Source organism: Emys orbicularis, chromosome 9, assembly GCF_028017835.1.
Source record: "Emys orbicularis isolate rEmyOrb1 chromosome 9, rEmyOrb1.hap1, whole genome shotgun sequence".
Taxonomy (NCBI): Eukaryota; Metazoa; Chordata; order Testudines; family Emydidae; genus Emys; species Emys orbicularis.
In genome coordinates, this window is record NC_088691.1 from 73,030,631 (window position 1) to 73,045,171 (window position 14,541).

The 14,541-nt window shown below is 40.9% G+C and overlaps 1 protein-coding gene across 1 annotated transcript in view; it reads right to left on the reverse strand.

Annotated features, from left to right (window-relative positions):
• DNER (delta/notch like EGF repeat containing) overlaps window positions 1-14,541 on the reverse strand; it is a 277,948-nt gene that overhangs the window by 134,747 nt on the left and 128,660 nt on the right. The window lies entirely within an intron of this gene.

Consider the following 14,541-nt stretch of genomic DNA (forward strand, 5'->3'; position numbering starts at 1 on the left):
AAAGTATTACACTCGTCTTGAGAAAAAGATAAATGGATTTCTCTTATTGTCAAATACTAAATAAATATCTAGCATTGCCACATGTCAGTGAACATGTGAGATCTTGGGGCATTTAGAACCAACGGCAAGAACTACTGTTCTCTTTCAACTACACTTATTGCATAGCTTATTTTTCCTTTTTAAATTCATAGCCATACTCTGCCACATGAGCCCAGCAATAACAAAGCCCTCGATCACTCTTTCCAATGACAGGAGGCTTTCTACAAAGTGAATGGAGCATCCACAGCCTACCTAGGGAGAAAATTCACGACTGCAGCTGTGATCTAGTGCTTGTGCTAAGTAACTGATTTCTCTGTCATCTATGCAGCAATTCCTCTATTCGCTAATCAGACCTTCTCTACCATACAACACTGGCAGTGTGATCATGGACAACATTTTTATTTGACCATGCAATGCTGGCATCTAAGTTCATGCATGTACACAGGCATTCATCTATCTATCCAATGATAGCAAATGTATTTCCAAAAACCATGAATAAGCCTCTTAGTCCATCTAGACCAGGGGTTCTCAACCTTTCCGGACTACTGTACCCTTTTCAGCAGTTTGATTTGTCTTGTGTACCCCCAAGTTTCACCTCACTTAAAAACTACTCGCTTACAAAATCAGACATAAAAATAAAAAAGTATCACAGCACACTATTACTGAAAATTGCTTACTTTCTTATTTTTACCATACAATTATAAAATAAATCAATTTGAATGTAAATATTGTACTTACATTTCAGTATATAGTATACAGAGCAGTATAAACAAGTCATTCTGTATGAACTTTTAGTTTGTATTGGCTTCACTAGTGCTTCTTGTGTAGCCTGTTGTAGAACTAGGCAAATATCTAGATGAGTTGATGTACCCCCAGAAAGACCTTTTTCACCCTGTTTGAGACCAAACCATTGTTGCTACAGATCAACATAATGTGTGTGTGGGGGGGGGGGGGGGGAGAATCTAAAGTGTCTCTTTATATCATCATCATCTAGAGTATTTTTTGTGTATCCCTAACAGCTTGACTATGAAATAACACCATATGCAGTACAAAAAATGAGCCAAATTCTTTTCTACATTTGCCAAAAAGTAAGGATAGGTTTTGTAGCCCATCTTGTATGATAAAAAGCTTGTATAGAGCCTATTATGCTAGGTTTACATGATGCTTATTGATAAACTGAGAATGTTAGCTGAAACGCCTTCCAAAGAGTGAATCATCCTTCAAAGAAAGAGCCAGAATCCAAATTCTAAACTCATGTTTCATTCAAATCCCCATTTTGAACTTGACAATGAAGTATCTATGAAAAACAGAAGAAAATCCTGGAATGTTACTTAGGTAATAATTTTCAAGTAACACAAGTTCAATTTTGACTCATGTGGCCAATTAGTCACAATAAGCAAAATTGTATGTCTGGCTCAGTTTATTGCTTCACCAGGCAGTAAGTTACTGAATTCTTCTCTGGCTTCAGCAGATAATTTGAATATTTCAAATTTAAATAAATAGTATGAAATTTTGTTGTGCTAGTTAAAGTAACATAGAAAAATGTTAATAAATTTATTACTATTTCTAAATCTTGGAAACCATGATGATGGAGATTATGTTCAAAGCTCTGTCAACCCAATATGAATTTGGCTGACATCCCTCCTTTTATATTTGCCAATATGCATGGCAAGAGTTGTATTGTACAATCACTTTCTGAGAGAAACTGATTTTTAACAAGCCTGTGGGAAAAATACCATTAACACCTCTGTTCTCATATAGCAGTATGAAGTTACCTAAAAATATAGCCACCATCACACTCAATAATGAATGTCAATCATAAATCATGACAGCAGAATTTTATCAGAAAAAGTAAGAACCAAATCATAGAATCATAGGACTGGAAGGGATCTCGAGAGGTCATCCAGGACTAAGTATTATCTAAACCAGCGGTTCTCAAACTTTAGCAACCCAAGGACACCCATTTTGATTTAAAATTTTTCAGGGACCCCCAATACCCCCCAGCTCAGCCCTTGCCCTGCCCCTTCCCCCCCTCATTCCATCTCCCCTCCCTCCATCGCTCCCTTTCCCCCACCTCACTCACTTTCACCAGGCTGGGTCAGAGGGTTGGGGTTCTGGGAGGGAGTTTGGGTGCCGGAGGGAGTGCGAGTTCCGGGCTGGGGTAGGGATTTGGGGTGCGGAAAGGGGTGAGGGGTGCCGCGCTTACCTCGGGACGCTCCTGAAAGCAACCGGCACATCCTTCTGGCTGCGGCTCCTAGGCAGGGGGGTGGGGGCGCCAAGGGGTCTCAGTGCACTGCCCCTGCCCGCAGGCACCACCCCCATAGCTCCCATTGGCCACAGTTCCCGGCTAATGGGAGCTGCGGAGTCAGCGCTTGGGACAGGGGCAGCACGTGGAAACAATCTGGCCTCCTGCCCCAAAGGCCGCAGGGACATGCCTGCCACTTCCAGGAGTGGTGGGGAGCCAGGACAAGTAAGCCTGTTCCCCAGAGTGCAGGAGGCGTGCCTGGGAGGGAGGTGGAGGGGTTGAGGAAGGGAGGGGGAGGAGCTTCTCAGAGGTACCCGGGGACCCCCAGGGGTCTGTGGATCCCAGTTTGAGAAACATTAATCCCTGACAGGTGTTTGTCTAATCAGCTCTTAAAAATCTCCAATGATGGAGATTCCACAACCTCCTTAGGCTATTTATTCCAGGGCTTAACCACCCTGACAGGAAGTTTTTCCTAATGTCCAACCTAAACCTTCCTTGAAGCAATGGGCTTAAATTGCAGCTTGTCCTACCCTCACAGGTTAAGGAGAACATTTTTTCTCCCTCCTCCTTGTAACAACCTTTTATGTACTTGAACATTGCTATCATGTCTCTTCTCGGACTTCTCTTTTCCAGACTAAACCAACAGCAATATTTTCAATCTTCGGTCATAGGTCATGTTTTCTAGACCTTTAATCATTTTTGTTGCTCTTCTCTGGACTTTCTCCAATCTTTCCTGAAATGTGGTGCCCAGAACTGGACACAATACTCAAGCTGAGGCCTAACGAGCATGGAGTAGAGCAGAAGAATTAATTCTCGTGTCTTGCTTACAACACTTCTGCTAATACATCCCAGAATGATGTTTGCTTTTTTGCAACAGTGTTAAACTGTTGATTCATATATAGCTTGTGATCCACTATGACCCCCAGATCCCTTTCCTAGGCAGTCATTTCCAATTTTGTATGCATGCAATTGATTGTTCCTTCCTAAATGGAGTACTTTGCATTTGTCCTTACTGAATTTCATCCAATTTATTTGAGACCATTTCTCCAGTTTGTCCAGATCATTTTGAATTTTAATGCTATCTTCCTAAGCACTTGCAACCCCTCCCAGCTTGGTATCGTACACAAACTTTATAAGTGTATTTTCTATGCCATTATCTAAATCACTGATGAAGATATTGAACAGAACCAGACTCAGAACTGATCCCTGCGGGACCCCACTTGTTATGCCCTTCCAAGCTTGACTGTGAACCACTGATAACTATTCTCTGGGAACAGTTTTCTAACCAGTTATGCACCCACCTTATAGTAGCTCCATCTAGGTTATATTTCCCTAGTTTGTTTTTGAGAAGGTCATGTGAGACAGTATCAAAAGCTTTACTATAGTCAAGATAGACCAGATCTACCACTTCCTCCTATCCACAAGGCTTGTTACCTATTAAAGAAAGGTATTAGGTTGGTTTGATACGATTTGTTCTTGACAAATCCATGCTGTTACTTAGCACCTTCCAGGTGTTTGCAAATTTATTGTTCTATTGTCTTTCCAGGTACTGAAGGTAAGCTGACTGATCTGTAATTCCCTGGATTATCCTTATTTCCCTTTTTATAGATTCAGAGGGCAAGTGGAAAGACAGAAGAGACAGACCAGACAGACAAGACCGAAAGAAAGAAACTGGACAGTACAACTGCACAAGGGGCAGCACAAAACTAATATACCGAGAGTGGAAAACCAACATGCAATCGAACAGGAACACTCTCTTAAATTAAAGCTTCTGAGGAAAGACAACACAAACACAAAATGTTTTAATGCAAGCCAAAGCAGCAAAGGGATGCAGGGCTTTTACAGTTATATCTGGAGAGGAAGGTGTCGTGTGATGCTGACCTAACTAGCAGCTCCATTTGCACTTCTCTCTGGCTCCATTACCCACTGATCTGATAAACAGAAGGACATCTAAAACAGAAGGACACTGAACCAAAATAGAATTTTACAGTGGCAGAAAACTGATATTTCAGTTTAAAAAAAAGCTGGGATTTAGATGAGCACAAAAATAGAAGGAGAAGCAGCAGCCTCCCAGCACAGATAAGAAACAAAATAGTGCCAGCAACAGTGTGTCCTCAGACAAATACCAGTAAAACAGAAAATCACAGTTTGGCAGCCAGAATTACGGGAGAACTTACACAGAACTTTTCCATAGCAATGGGAGAAATATATTAAAGTTTCCAATTATGTCTGTATTCGGTTCTGGGAGAGTTTTCTACTAAGTTGAAAGACCTGAGAATCAGGGTTCGCTAGACCAATATATTATACTAACAAAGAAAACTAAACCAGAACATGCAAATTGATCACTGGCTCTGCAAAAGAAGCTACAATAGCTAGAAGAAGATAGCAAAACCAGGGATTGCAGGAAAATATTTATATAAGAGATTTTCAGATTCATAGATTCCAGAAGGGATCACTGTGATCATCTAGTCTGACCTCCTGTATAACACAGGCTATAGAATATCCCAAAATAATTTCTGGAGCACATCTTTGAGAAAAAAAATCCAATCTTGATTTAAAAAATTTCAGTAATGGAGAATCTACCATGACCCTTGGTAAACTGTTCCAATGATTAATTACTCTCACTGTTAAAAATTTACACCTTATTTCCAGTCTGAATAGTCTACCTTCAACTTCCAGCCATTGGATCATGTTATATCTTTCTTTGCTAGATTGCCATTATTAAATATTTGTTCCCCAGGTAGGTACTTATAAACTGTAATCAGGCCACCCCTTAACATTCTCTTTGTTAAGCTAAATAGATTGAGCTCCTAGAGTCTATCATTATAAGGCATGTTTTCTAATCCTTTAATCAGCCACATAGCTCTTCTCTGAGCCCTCTCCAATTTAACAACATCCTTCTTGAACTGTGGAAACCAGAACTGGACACAGTATTCCACCATCAGTCACACCAGTGCCAAATACAGAAGTAAATAAAACTCTCTTGTCCTACTCAAGATTCCCCTATTTATTCATTCAAGGATTGCACTGGGAGCTCATGTTCAACTGATTATCCACCATGACCTCTAAATCTTTTTCAGTCACTGCTTCTCAGGACAGAGTCCCCCATCCTGTAAGCATGGCCTACCTTCTTTGTATACATCTAGGAATATTTACATTTAGCCATTTTAAAAATGCATATTTGTTTGCTTGTACCCAGTTTACCAGGCAATCCAGATTGCTCTGTATCAGTGACCTGTCCCCTACGTTATTTACCAGTCCTCCAATTGGTGTGATCTGCAAACTTTATCAAGGATGATTTTATGTTTTCTTCCAGGTTATTAATAAGAATGTTAAATAGAGCAGCGCCAAGAACCAATCAGTTAAACACCTTTTAATGTGTGCCATGTTAATTTTATATCATTGTAGCTTTTTAATCAAAATGTCATGCAGTACCAAGTCAAATACCTTACAGAAGTCTAGGTATATTACATCAACACTATTTCCTTTATCAACTAAATTTGTAGTCTCATCTGAGGATTCTCTGAAGGTAAAATTGAAAGGACATGTGATATGCTTTCTCCTAAAAATGCAGACATTGAGAGATCATGACCTATGTTTCAGTTCCACACCCATGAGGGCAGGCAAGCGGTTATGCCTGCTGAAACTGGAAAAAGATCCACTGAACACAACTGCAGTATCATGTTTTTCCAAGATTTCCCTGTTGCACTAGAAACAGCACACAGCCTTTAACTAAGCAAGGCAGCTCCTTAAGGCACACACCACCACTTTAAAAATAGCCATTAGAGAAAAGCATAAACCTTCACCAGCCAGACAAAGCCCTGAAGCACGCTCAAGAACTGCTTACAGAGATATGCTCTTCAATCAGATCAGAAATAAGCTCTTCAATATGTTATGCAGCATTTAGAATGATTATATGTCCATGCTGATATGAGGACACGTGTATTCTTCTGCTCACCTGTAAACAGGCATAAATACGAATGGACCCAAACAGTTTGGGTCTAAATCAATGGATACTGAGCTCCTTTTTTAAAGAGATACATAACAAACCAAAAATCACATTTCTGCTTCAAATATTTTAACCATTGTCCTTTCCCAAGAGCCCTACATGGAGCAGGGAGGAAATCCACTGTGTGCTTGCCAGGGAAAAAAATAGTGGAGTCACTGGGAGGATTACAACAGTGGGCTTTTGCTATTTGTAGTTTCAGAGTATCCAGTCCTTGCTCTCTAAGTCTTAAAGGTGGCCTGTAAATGGAATGAACATTTCATTGCCTTTAACAACATATGCTGAGTTCCCCCACTAGCCAGATTAAGAACATATTAACAAGTGAAAATTCACTTTTCCTTTGTACATCATGTCCATCCTTCCCTGAGAGCTATTTGTTATGATGCCCCAGCATGCACCATGCTGGTGACATCACCGCTTTCACAACACCCCACTGTGGTTTGCAGGGAGTTTGCATACTTTTGTAAACACTCTCAGTACATTACACACACACAATTGATTATTGTTTGGAACTCAGCATCTCTTCTTTATTCACAAGTGACAACATAAACCTATGTCTGAGTTTCCTCCTGAGCTGGCTGCTCTTAAGGATTCTCTATTCTTGTCTTTCCAACTAGCTTTTCTTTCCCTTTTCTACCCTTCAGGTGGAGGCAATGAGATCCACCTGGTCTTGCTGCCAAACCACAGTGGGGGGAATTACTGTCTAGAATGCAGTTGCAAGTGTGAATTCACATAACACATCTGAACTGACTCAGGGAAGTAAAAGCCTCATTGACATACACCATTCAGCTGGAAGGGCAAGGTAATAAAAGCCAGTCCTTTAGGAAATGAAAGTTTTAGACTTCAGAAAAAAATTATTTTAAGGGCATTGGGTGAATGCAAATACTGTAAAAATTATTAGCTTGAGAAAAATGTTATATCCCAAAGCTATACCATTTTAAAAGTGATATGACAGTAGTTTCACAAAAAAAACTATATCCCTCCAGCAGGACAGCAACAGCCAAGATGAATACATTACCAGGAATGCTTCTGTAAATGCTAACCCTGCCAAATCTCCTTCCAAGAGATTACACATTAATTAATTTTTAATTCAATAAAATTAGTTTCCTTAGTCTCCTGTGAATGCAAATCCACTGTTCCATCAGGCTTGGAACTGCTGGGTTTTCCATCTTTTCCATGTCTCTATGCAGACAAGAGGTTCCTCTTTTCTCCCCTACCAGTGCAATCTGCCTAGCAACACCCTTTACAGGTACGGGGTTAAATTGAATGACCTTTCTCCCCCAGGCCATACTGCCAAAGCTAAGAAGAATGGGGGGGGAGAGTGGGGGGGGGACCCCTAGAAAAAAATCAAACCAGTTAGATGCTGAACTGTTTTCTGCATGGGAAAAATGGGGTTGGGGAAGCAAGAAATAAAAGCAGGTTTGTAAGAACCAGAAGATAAGGATCTATTACCCTTTCCATCCCGCCATACAGAAATTGCTGAATACCACCCAGGGTGAAACAGAGCAGGAATTCCCATTCAGAGAAGATAGAATTACAGGCAAGGAAACCAATTCTATTGTTCTCTAACCAACATGGGAACTCCTCCATTACTTCACAGAGCTGGAACTGCTGGGAAGCAACAAGCAGAAAAAAACAACTTCTAACAATGGGGAAGGAAAAGTGAACGTGTCCAGAGTAGAAACATTGTAATACCAAACCTAATAGTACCGAGTAAAATTTTTAAGAGAGGGTCTTCACTGAAGAGCACCGGGGGAGACTGAAGAACTCCATGTCCAAAGGTGGCATCAGATGAAGAAATCATGTCAGTTTTGTAGCATTTTGTGAATGAAAGTAAGTATCTGCCCAGCAAATTCCATTACAGATGGCTCTGTTTTTCTGTTCACAAAATAACCGTAACCTTGGTGGAGTCAGCAACTATACTTTCAAAATTATCTCAATTAGAATATGATTTATTCCACCTACAGATACAGAATTTTGAGACTCTGCACCTCTTTTTAGGTTACATGAATAAAATCTTGGATTTCCTCCATAGTATTATCAATATTGTTCCAAGTACTGGATGGCTCAGTCAGTGAGGCAAGCTATCATATTGCACAATTGCACTTTCACAAGTATATCGTCTTGTCACTAGTAGATCTAGATACTCTCTTTTCTCAAGATGACCATCAGGGTGACCTTTAACTTCAGAACACCCAAGGAACAGGTGACAGACTGAAGGGCATTTCCTGAATCAGATAATGATCATTCCTGATTGCAAAGCAGAGACACTCATGGCAGTTGGGATGCACTGGGGAGAGGGCTATATTTCTTGGATCAGTAGAGCTACGAACTCCATCATGAAATCAGTTTTGCACATGAAAACAGACAAATCCAGAGTCAGACAAGATCATCCAGATCTATTTAAATCACCGTGAAGTACATTGAAGCCTCTCTCTTTTGATGGGACTGGAACCATGGATCTATGGCATAAGTTCTCAACATGGAGGTTGTTACCACACCCCTATACTTTATGACTAGGTTGGAGAGGAGTCCCAAAACGTTTCTCTGCTGTAACATTAGGTTGCAGAATGTAAAAAGTTGAGAGAGAAAAGGTTGTTCACTATACAGCTCAGAAAGCCTTGTCTTTTTCGCATTCAGTCTTAAAAGGAGACAAAAGTTTCAAGATGGAGTGGTTCTTGAAAAACTACGAGAAACCTTGTTTAAGAATTTTGATACTTGCTGGAAGTAGTAACAGATCACATTGAGAAGAAAGTTCTGAACCCAACCCAGGCACTAAAAGTAAGGTGGGTCTGGACTAACAAGGCTTCACTGTCTTGAGAGAATCCCCCTCGGCAATGACCTCTCTAGTTGATGTTGTGGAAGGATTTCCTCACCCCAGTGGACTGAAAGGGTTTAAGAGAGCTGTGGCTCTGGTACAGCTAGAAGTTGTAGTTGTGGCAAAGTTACCTGAAACTCCCTTGAGTGTCTTTTGACAATGGATGGTTAAGCATAATTTTATTTGGGTCTGGGGAGTCCTTAAGGATATTTTGTTTTGTTATTTTAAAAAAGGGGCCCACTGAAGAGTTTTACCCTGTTCAAAGATGTCTGAGCCAAGTTGCCTCTGGAAATAGTGTTTATATCTAAAGCCCAGAGCCATGGTGTGGCAGAGAAGAGATTTGGTGATATTACACAAGTCACAGGAAAATTAATATAATCTTAATAGAACACATCTTCCCTTTAGTCTCCCTGGATTTCTGAGAGCATCAGAGGAATCATTAAAAACAATAAAATAATCTACATGCATGCTAGTAAGCTTACCAGAGATCAAGAGATCACCCCATTTATAACATGGGCTCTGACAGGAGCAGTCCTTCAATGCCTCACAAAGGGAGTCTCTTCTATGGTCACAAGTTCATAACAGTCTCTGTTCAGAACTAGTAACCAGTTTTATGGGCCCCAGTAAGCCAAGTCCTTCCAATCTTTCTCTCACGATTGGGGTCCTCTGTGGATCAGGGGTCCTGTCTGTTTGATGGATAAGGAAGAAGGCCCTGATCCAGTTTAATAAATGAGGCTATTCATCCAAAAAACCGTTCTTTGTCTGTTGGTCCCTGGAGAATCCATTTTGAACTAATATATGTGCACCTCTCCAGGGGAATAGGTTCAAAGGGCTGATAACGGAGGAATTACATTAGCACCTCCCTCCTACTAGAGAAGCTACATACAACTCCATAACACATACACAACTGCATTTTAATACAATGAACCTATATCCAATGAAGTTTAATTTAATGCAATAAAGTTTATCTTAATTCCGCAAGGCTTGTCCAGGATATTAACAGTTAATATCTAGCTAATTTTGGTTTCTACACCTTGTGAGTGCATCTCAAAGAATCTCTGTAATCAAAATATTTTAAAAGTCAACCACAGGCTTGACATTTTATCCATTTATTCCTGAATAATAAACTCACCTGAATTCTCTTTTCTTTATAATCTGTTGTTTCATTAAGAAAAAAGTCACAAAAGGTTATGAAATTGTTATCATTTATTGAACTTCAAAAAAATGCTGCACCACTGAGCTTTATTATGCCTAGTGCTTGATACTAAAATCAATCCAACCTCATTTGCATTTTGCCTGGAGGGCAAAAACAACCCTAGTATTTATTTCCAAATTCTGGAGGGCTTTGGTGGCATTGTAACCATGCTTTTTTATGGAACTATAACAAAAATGTTAATAAATATGACTTAGTTCCCTGTTTAGGAACCAATCTGCTATGTATATGCTTAACTTTATGCACCGGCTATGTCTACACTTGGAGCTAGGGGTATGATTCCCAGCTTGTAAAGACACTCTCATTAGCTCTCTTTGAGCTGTGGTAGGCACAGCACAGTGGCGACCAGCAGCACAGGATAGCTGCACCAAGTACATACTAATTTGGTCCAGGCAGATTTGTAACTGAGGTAGCTAGCCTGTGCCACCACTTCGCATTGCGTTACACAGCCACACTACTATGTATAGTGTGCTAACTCAATCAGAGCTAGAACTGGTATGTCTATGCAAGCTGGGAATTGCACCCCTATCTGCAACTGTAGATGTGGCCACTGTGAGTAGGTCCCCTGAACTCAATGGAACTTGTAAATGCATTACCCTTTGCTGAACTGGGGCCTTATTTATTTAGGGATAGGAAAATGCTTGATAAACAAAGGCTATTTTCTATTTGGTTTACTATTGTATTATGATTTTGGTTTAGTCTGAATAGATACTTATGGTGATACATAATCAGGGCCGGCTCCAGGCACCAGCCGAGCAAGCTGGTGCTTGGGGCGGCAGCTTGTAGGAGGCGGCATTCCGCCCAATCCTAGGGCGGCATGGCCACTTTTTGTGTGTGCGTGTGTGTGTGTGTGTGTGTGTGTGTGTGTGGTGTTCCGCTCCGGCGGCGCGGAGGACAGGAGCACTCTGCAGCAAGCCCGGCAGGGTCCTTCCGTCACAGCCGACTGGAGTGGTGTGGAGCCTCCCGGCAGGGGGCACAGCGGGAGGGGCCGCGTGGTAGCGCCCCGCTGAAGCCCTGGCCGCCCCCCTTCTCTCTCTCCCCCCCGCTCCCTCCCCTTCCCCCCGGGGCACATCTGCAGCACAGGGAGTCCCCCTGCACTCTGGCTCCGGCTGCGCCGCAGGTTTTTGTTTTTTTTCTTTTGCTTTGCTGTTCTGGCCGCCCCGTTTTTTTGTTGTTGTTGTTGTTGTTGTTGTTTTGTTTTGCTTGGGGCGGCCAAAAAGCCAGAGCCGGCCCTGTACATAATATCACATAGAATGTTTCTAGTTTCTTGTACAGCTAATTAGAATATCAGGTTCCCTCACAGCTGTTCTTCCTTCTGTGGTCCCTTGCTGTCCCCCTTTATATCATACTTATCTTTACTATGGCTCCATCCCTAACTATCTCCATCATCTCTTCCGCTGAGACTGGTTTCCTTGCTTTCCTTCCTTGCCACCCCATCTTCAGTCTGCTTCTCCTCGTCATTCTTCAGTGTAGCCCTCCACTCTATCTCTCCTCAATTAGCCTGTCTCTTCCTCTGCCTTGTCATCATGGGTCATGCTCCTCGTCTAGTGGTCTGCCCTCTAGGTCCACTTGTTTGTCAAGGTCAGCGAATCTTGAGCTGTATGTGCAGTCTCCTCTCTCCTTTCCTCCATCATGTCTTTAAATCCCCATCTGAACTCCACCATTATCTCCAGATGCATCTCTAGCCCTCAGATCTTCTCTCCCATGAGCTCTCTCAGGCGACATTTCATACATAAGTAGCTTCTGTCAGAATAATATACATCCTGCAGCTTCTGCGTCCAGTCATCTTCTTTGTTTCCTCTCTTCCTCAGGTCACCTCTAGTGCTACCTCAGTAGCCATCATTGTCTTCGCTTCCTAGTCCCTAGTCTTAAAAATGAAAGGACAAAAATCCCCCAAACTCCCTACTACAAAATCCCACACAAACTCCCCTGCTTGCTGTCCTCTGTTCACTGGCTTATAAGCCTTTTGTCTAGATCAGTCCTGTCCTTCATTAAGGCTTGGCAGTTATTTGTCCATCAGTGATCAAAGACAGAAAATCTCCAGTGCACACTCATCTGGGAGGCTCCAGCTCAGTCACAATACACAGCCCCCAAACAGACTATGCAAAATACAAACAGCAAACAATCCACCAAAAAGCAGACCAAAACAAATTCACTTTCCTGCAAGGAAAAAGGTCTAACTCCTTCCTTGCTAAGTAAAATCCCTTCCTGACCCCTGATGGTGGCTGGCTGAAACCCTGATGCATGAGCTTTAGAACATAAGACATAAACCAGGAGTGAGCCCCAGTGCTTCTGAGCCTTGCCCCTCCCTTTCCACCATCACAAGTAACCCCATCATACAATCACAGTCATAAATTTGTCCAGCTCTCTCTTCAAACTAATTAAGTTGTTTGCTCCCCACAACTTCTATTGGGAGGTTGTTCGAGAAACTCACTCCTTTGATTAGAAACCTTCTTTTAGTTTCCAGCCTGAATTTGTTCATTGCCAGTTTATATCCACTTATTCTTGTGCCAACATTGTCCTTTTGCTTAAATTGCTCTTCACCCTCCCTAGTATTTCCCCCCCGCCCCCCAAAAAATGTATTTATACAGACTAATGATATCCCCTCTCAGTCTTCTTTTGTAAGACTAAATAAGCCAACCTCTTCTAGTCTCCTCTCATAAGATAGGACCTCCATTTTTCTGATCATCCTGGTAGCTCTTCTCCGCACCTGTTCCAGTTTAAATTCATTTTTCTTGAACAGGGTGACCAGAATTGGTTTCCAAACATTACCAGCTTCAAAACACACCATGACAGGGAGTCAACACTTAGCTCTGGAAAATGTAAAAACTTAAATTAAGGTAATTCGGAGGCAATATAACTAGTTCATTTTGACTTAGGTTGAAAAGATCCAAACTGCAACGTGCGGCATGCTGATCAGTCAGGGATTGGAGGTCATCACTGTATCTATGACACACATTAAATGCAATTCAGAAGAAATCTGCATATGCATTTTTTGGCTATGTCTAAATGCAAAATTTTCATCTCTAAAAGAATACATACTTCAGGAAAACTATTTATAGCATGTGGTATGAATGTATTGTCAGTGTAAGTGTATTGTCAAAGTAGCTATTACATACATTTCCTAGCTGTAGGTATTGAGCATTTGTATTCTCTGAAAATATTAAATATATATTCCCACTATCATTCTAGAAGTCTACTGGCTAATCTGCAGAATTCACTGACAGATCTGAGACTCTTTTGATCAGTTTCCCTATCAGTGGGGAAACAGATCTGAAAATACAATGCATTTCTCAGAATGTATTATTAGATACAGAAGAGTCAGACAGCATTTACTGTTGCAAAACAATAAACAGAATTCTTGGAACTTCCGGCCCAGATAGGAACCCATAAAATATACATTTCTCTTCCATGTAAGAATATCACAAAGCATATCTACAAAGAGGCAAACAACTCTACAACATTTTCAATCACAGACTAGCCTGCTGTGCTCAAAGTAGAGTTACAAAAAGTGAAGATGGAACTTGATGAGACAGCAGCAGGGCTGGAAAGACTAGAAACACACAGTTTCCATGGGGACTTCATGAATGGTATTGCACACAATTGAGCTAAAACTCAAAAGCTATATGTGAATGTGACCTTGACAGATTCAAAGAATGTGACATTTTTAATAGTGTGTGTTGTAACCAGTGGCTACCTTCGTACAAAATAAAACTTCCTGGAACCACAGGTTCAAATCCCAGCAGGGTGTACACACAGGGTTTATTTTTCTAGAATAATTAACTACATTTCTAGTAATATATTGTGTCTTTCAAATGAGAGCTTAATAAAAACAGAGATGTTGAGTAGCCATTAAAAAAAAATCTGCACTTTTCATAAGATTGTTTAAAAAAAAAAAAGCAAACCCAACTTTTCAATATACTTGCTCAAGCTTTCTCTCCCATATCCCAGACCCCTACTGTTATGCAGCATACTGTGTGATATTTTTGTCACCAAGTATGCAATCTTCTACTTAAAAGGTGGCTTCACTGCAGTAGTGCTATGGGACTATACAACTTTCAAAGCAATGTAGGATCCTTTGCTATATAAATGTAAAAGATTACTACTATTGTGTAAATAGAAGAAAATCATGCTAAAAAGTAGATGCTTTACCCTTTTTCTTAAATTGATTTGAAGTTTGGAATTTCTAGTTTATTAATAAAATGGCAGAACTAAAAGAT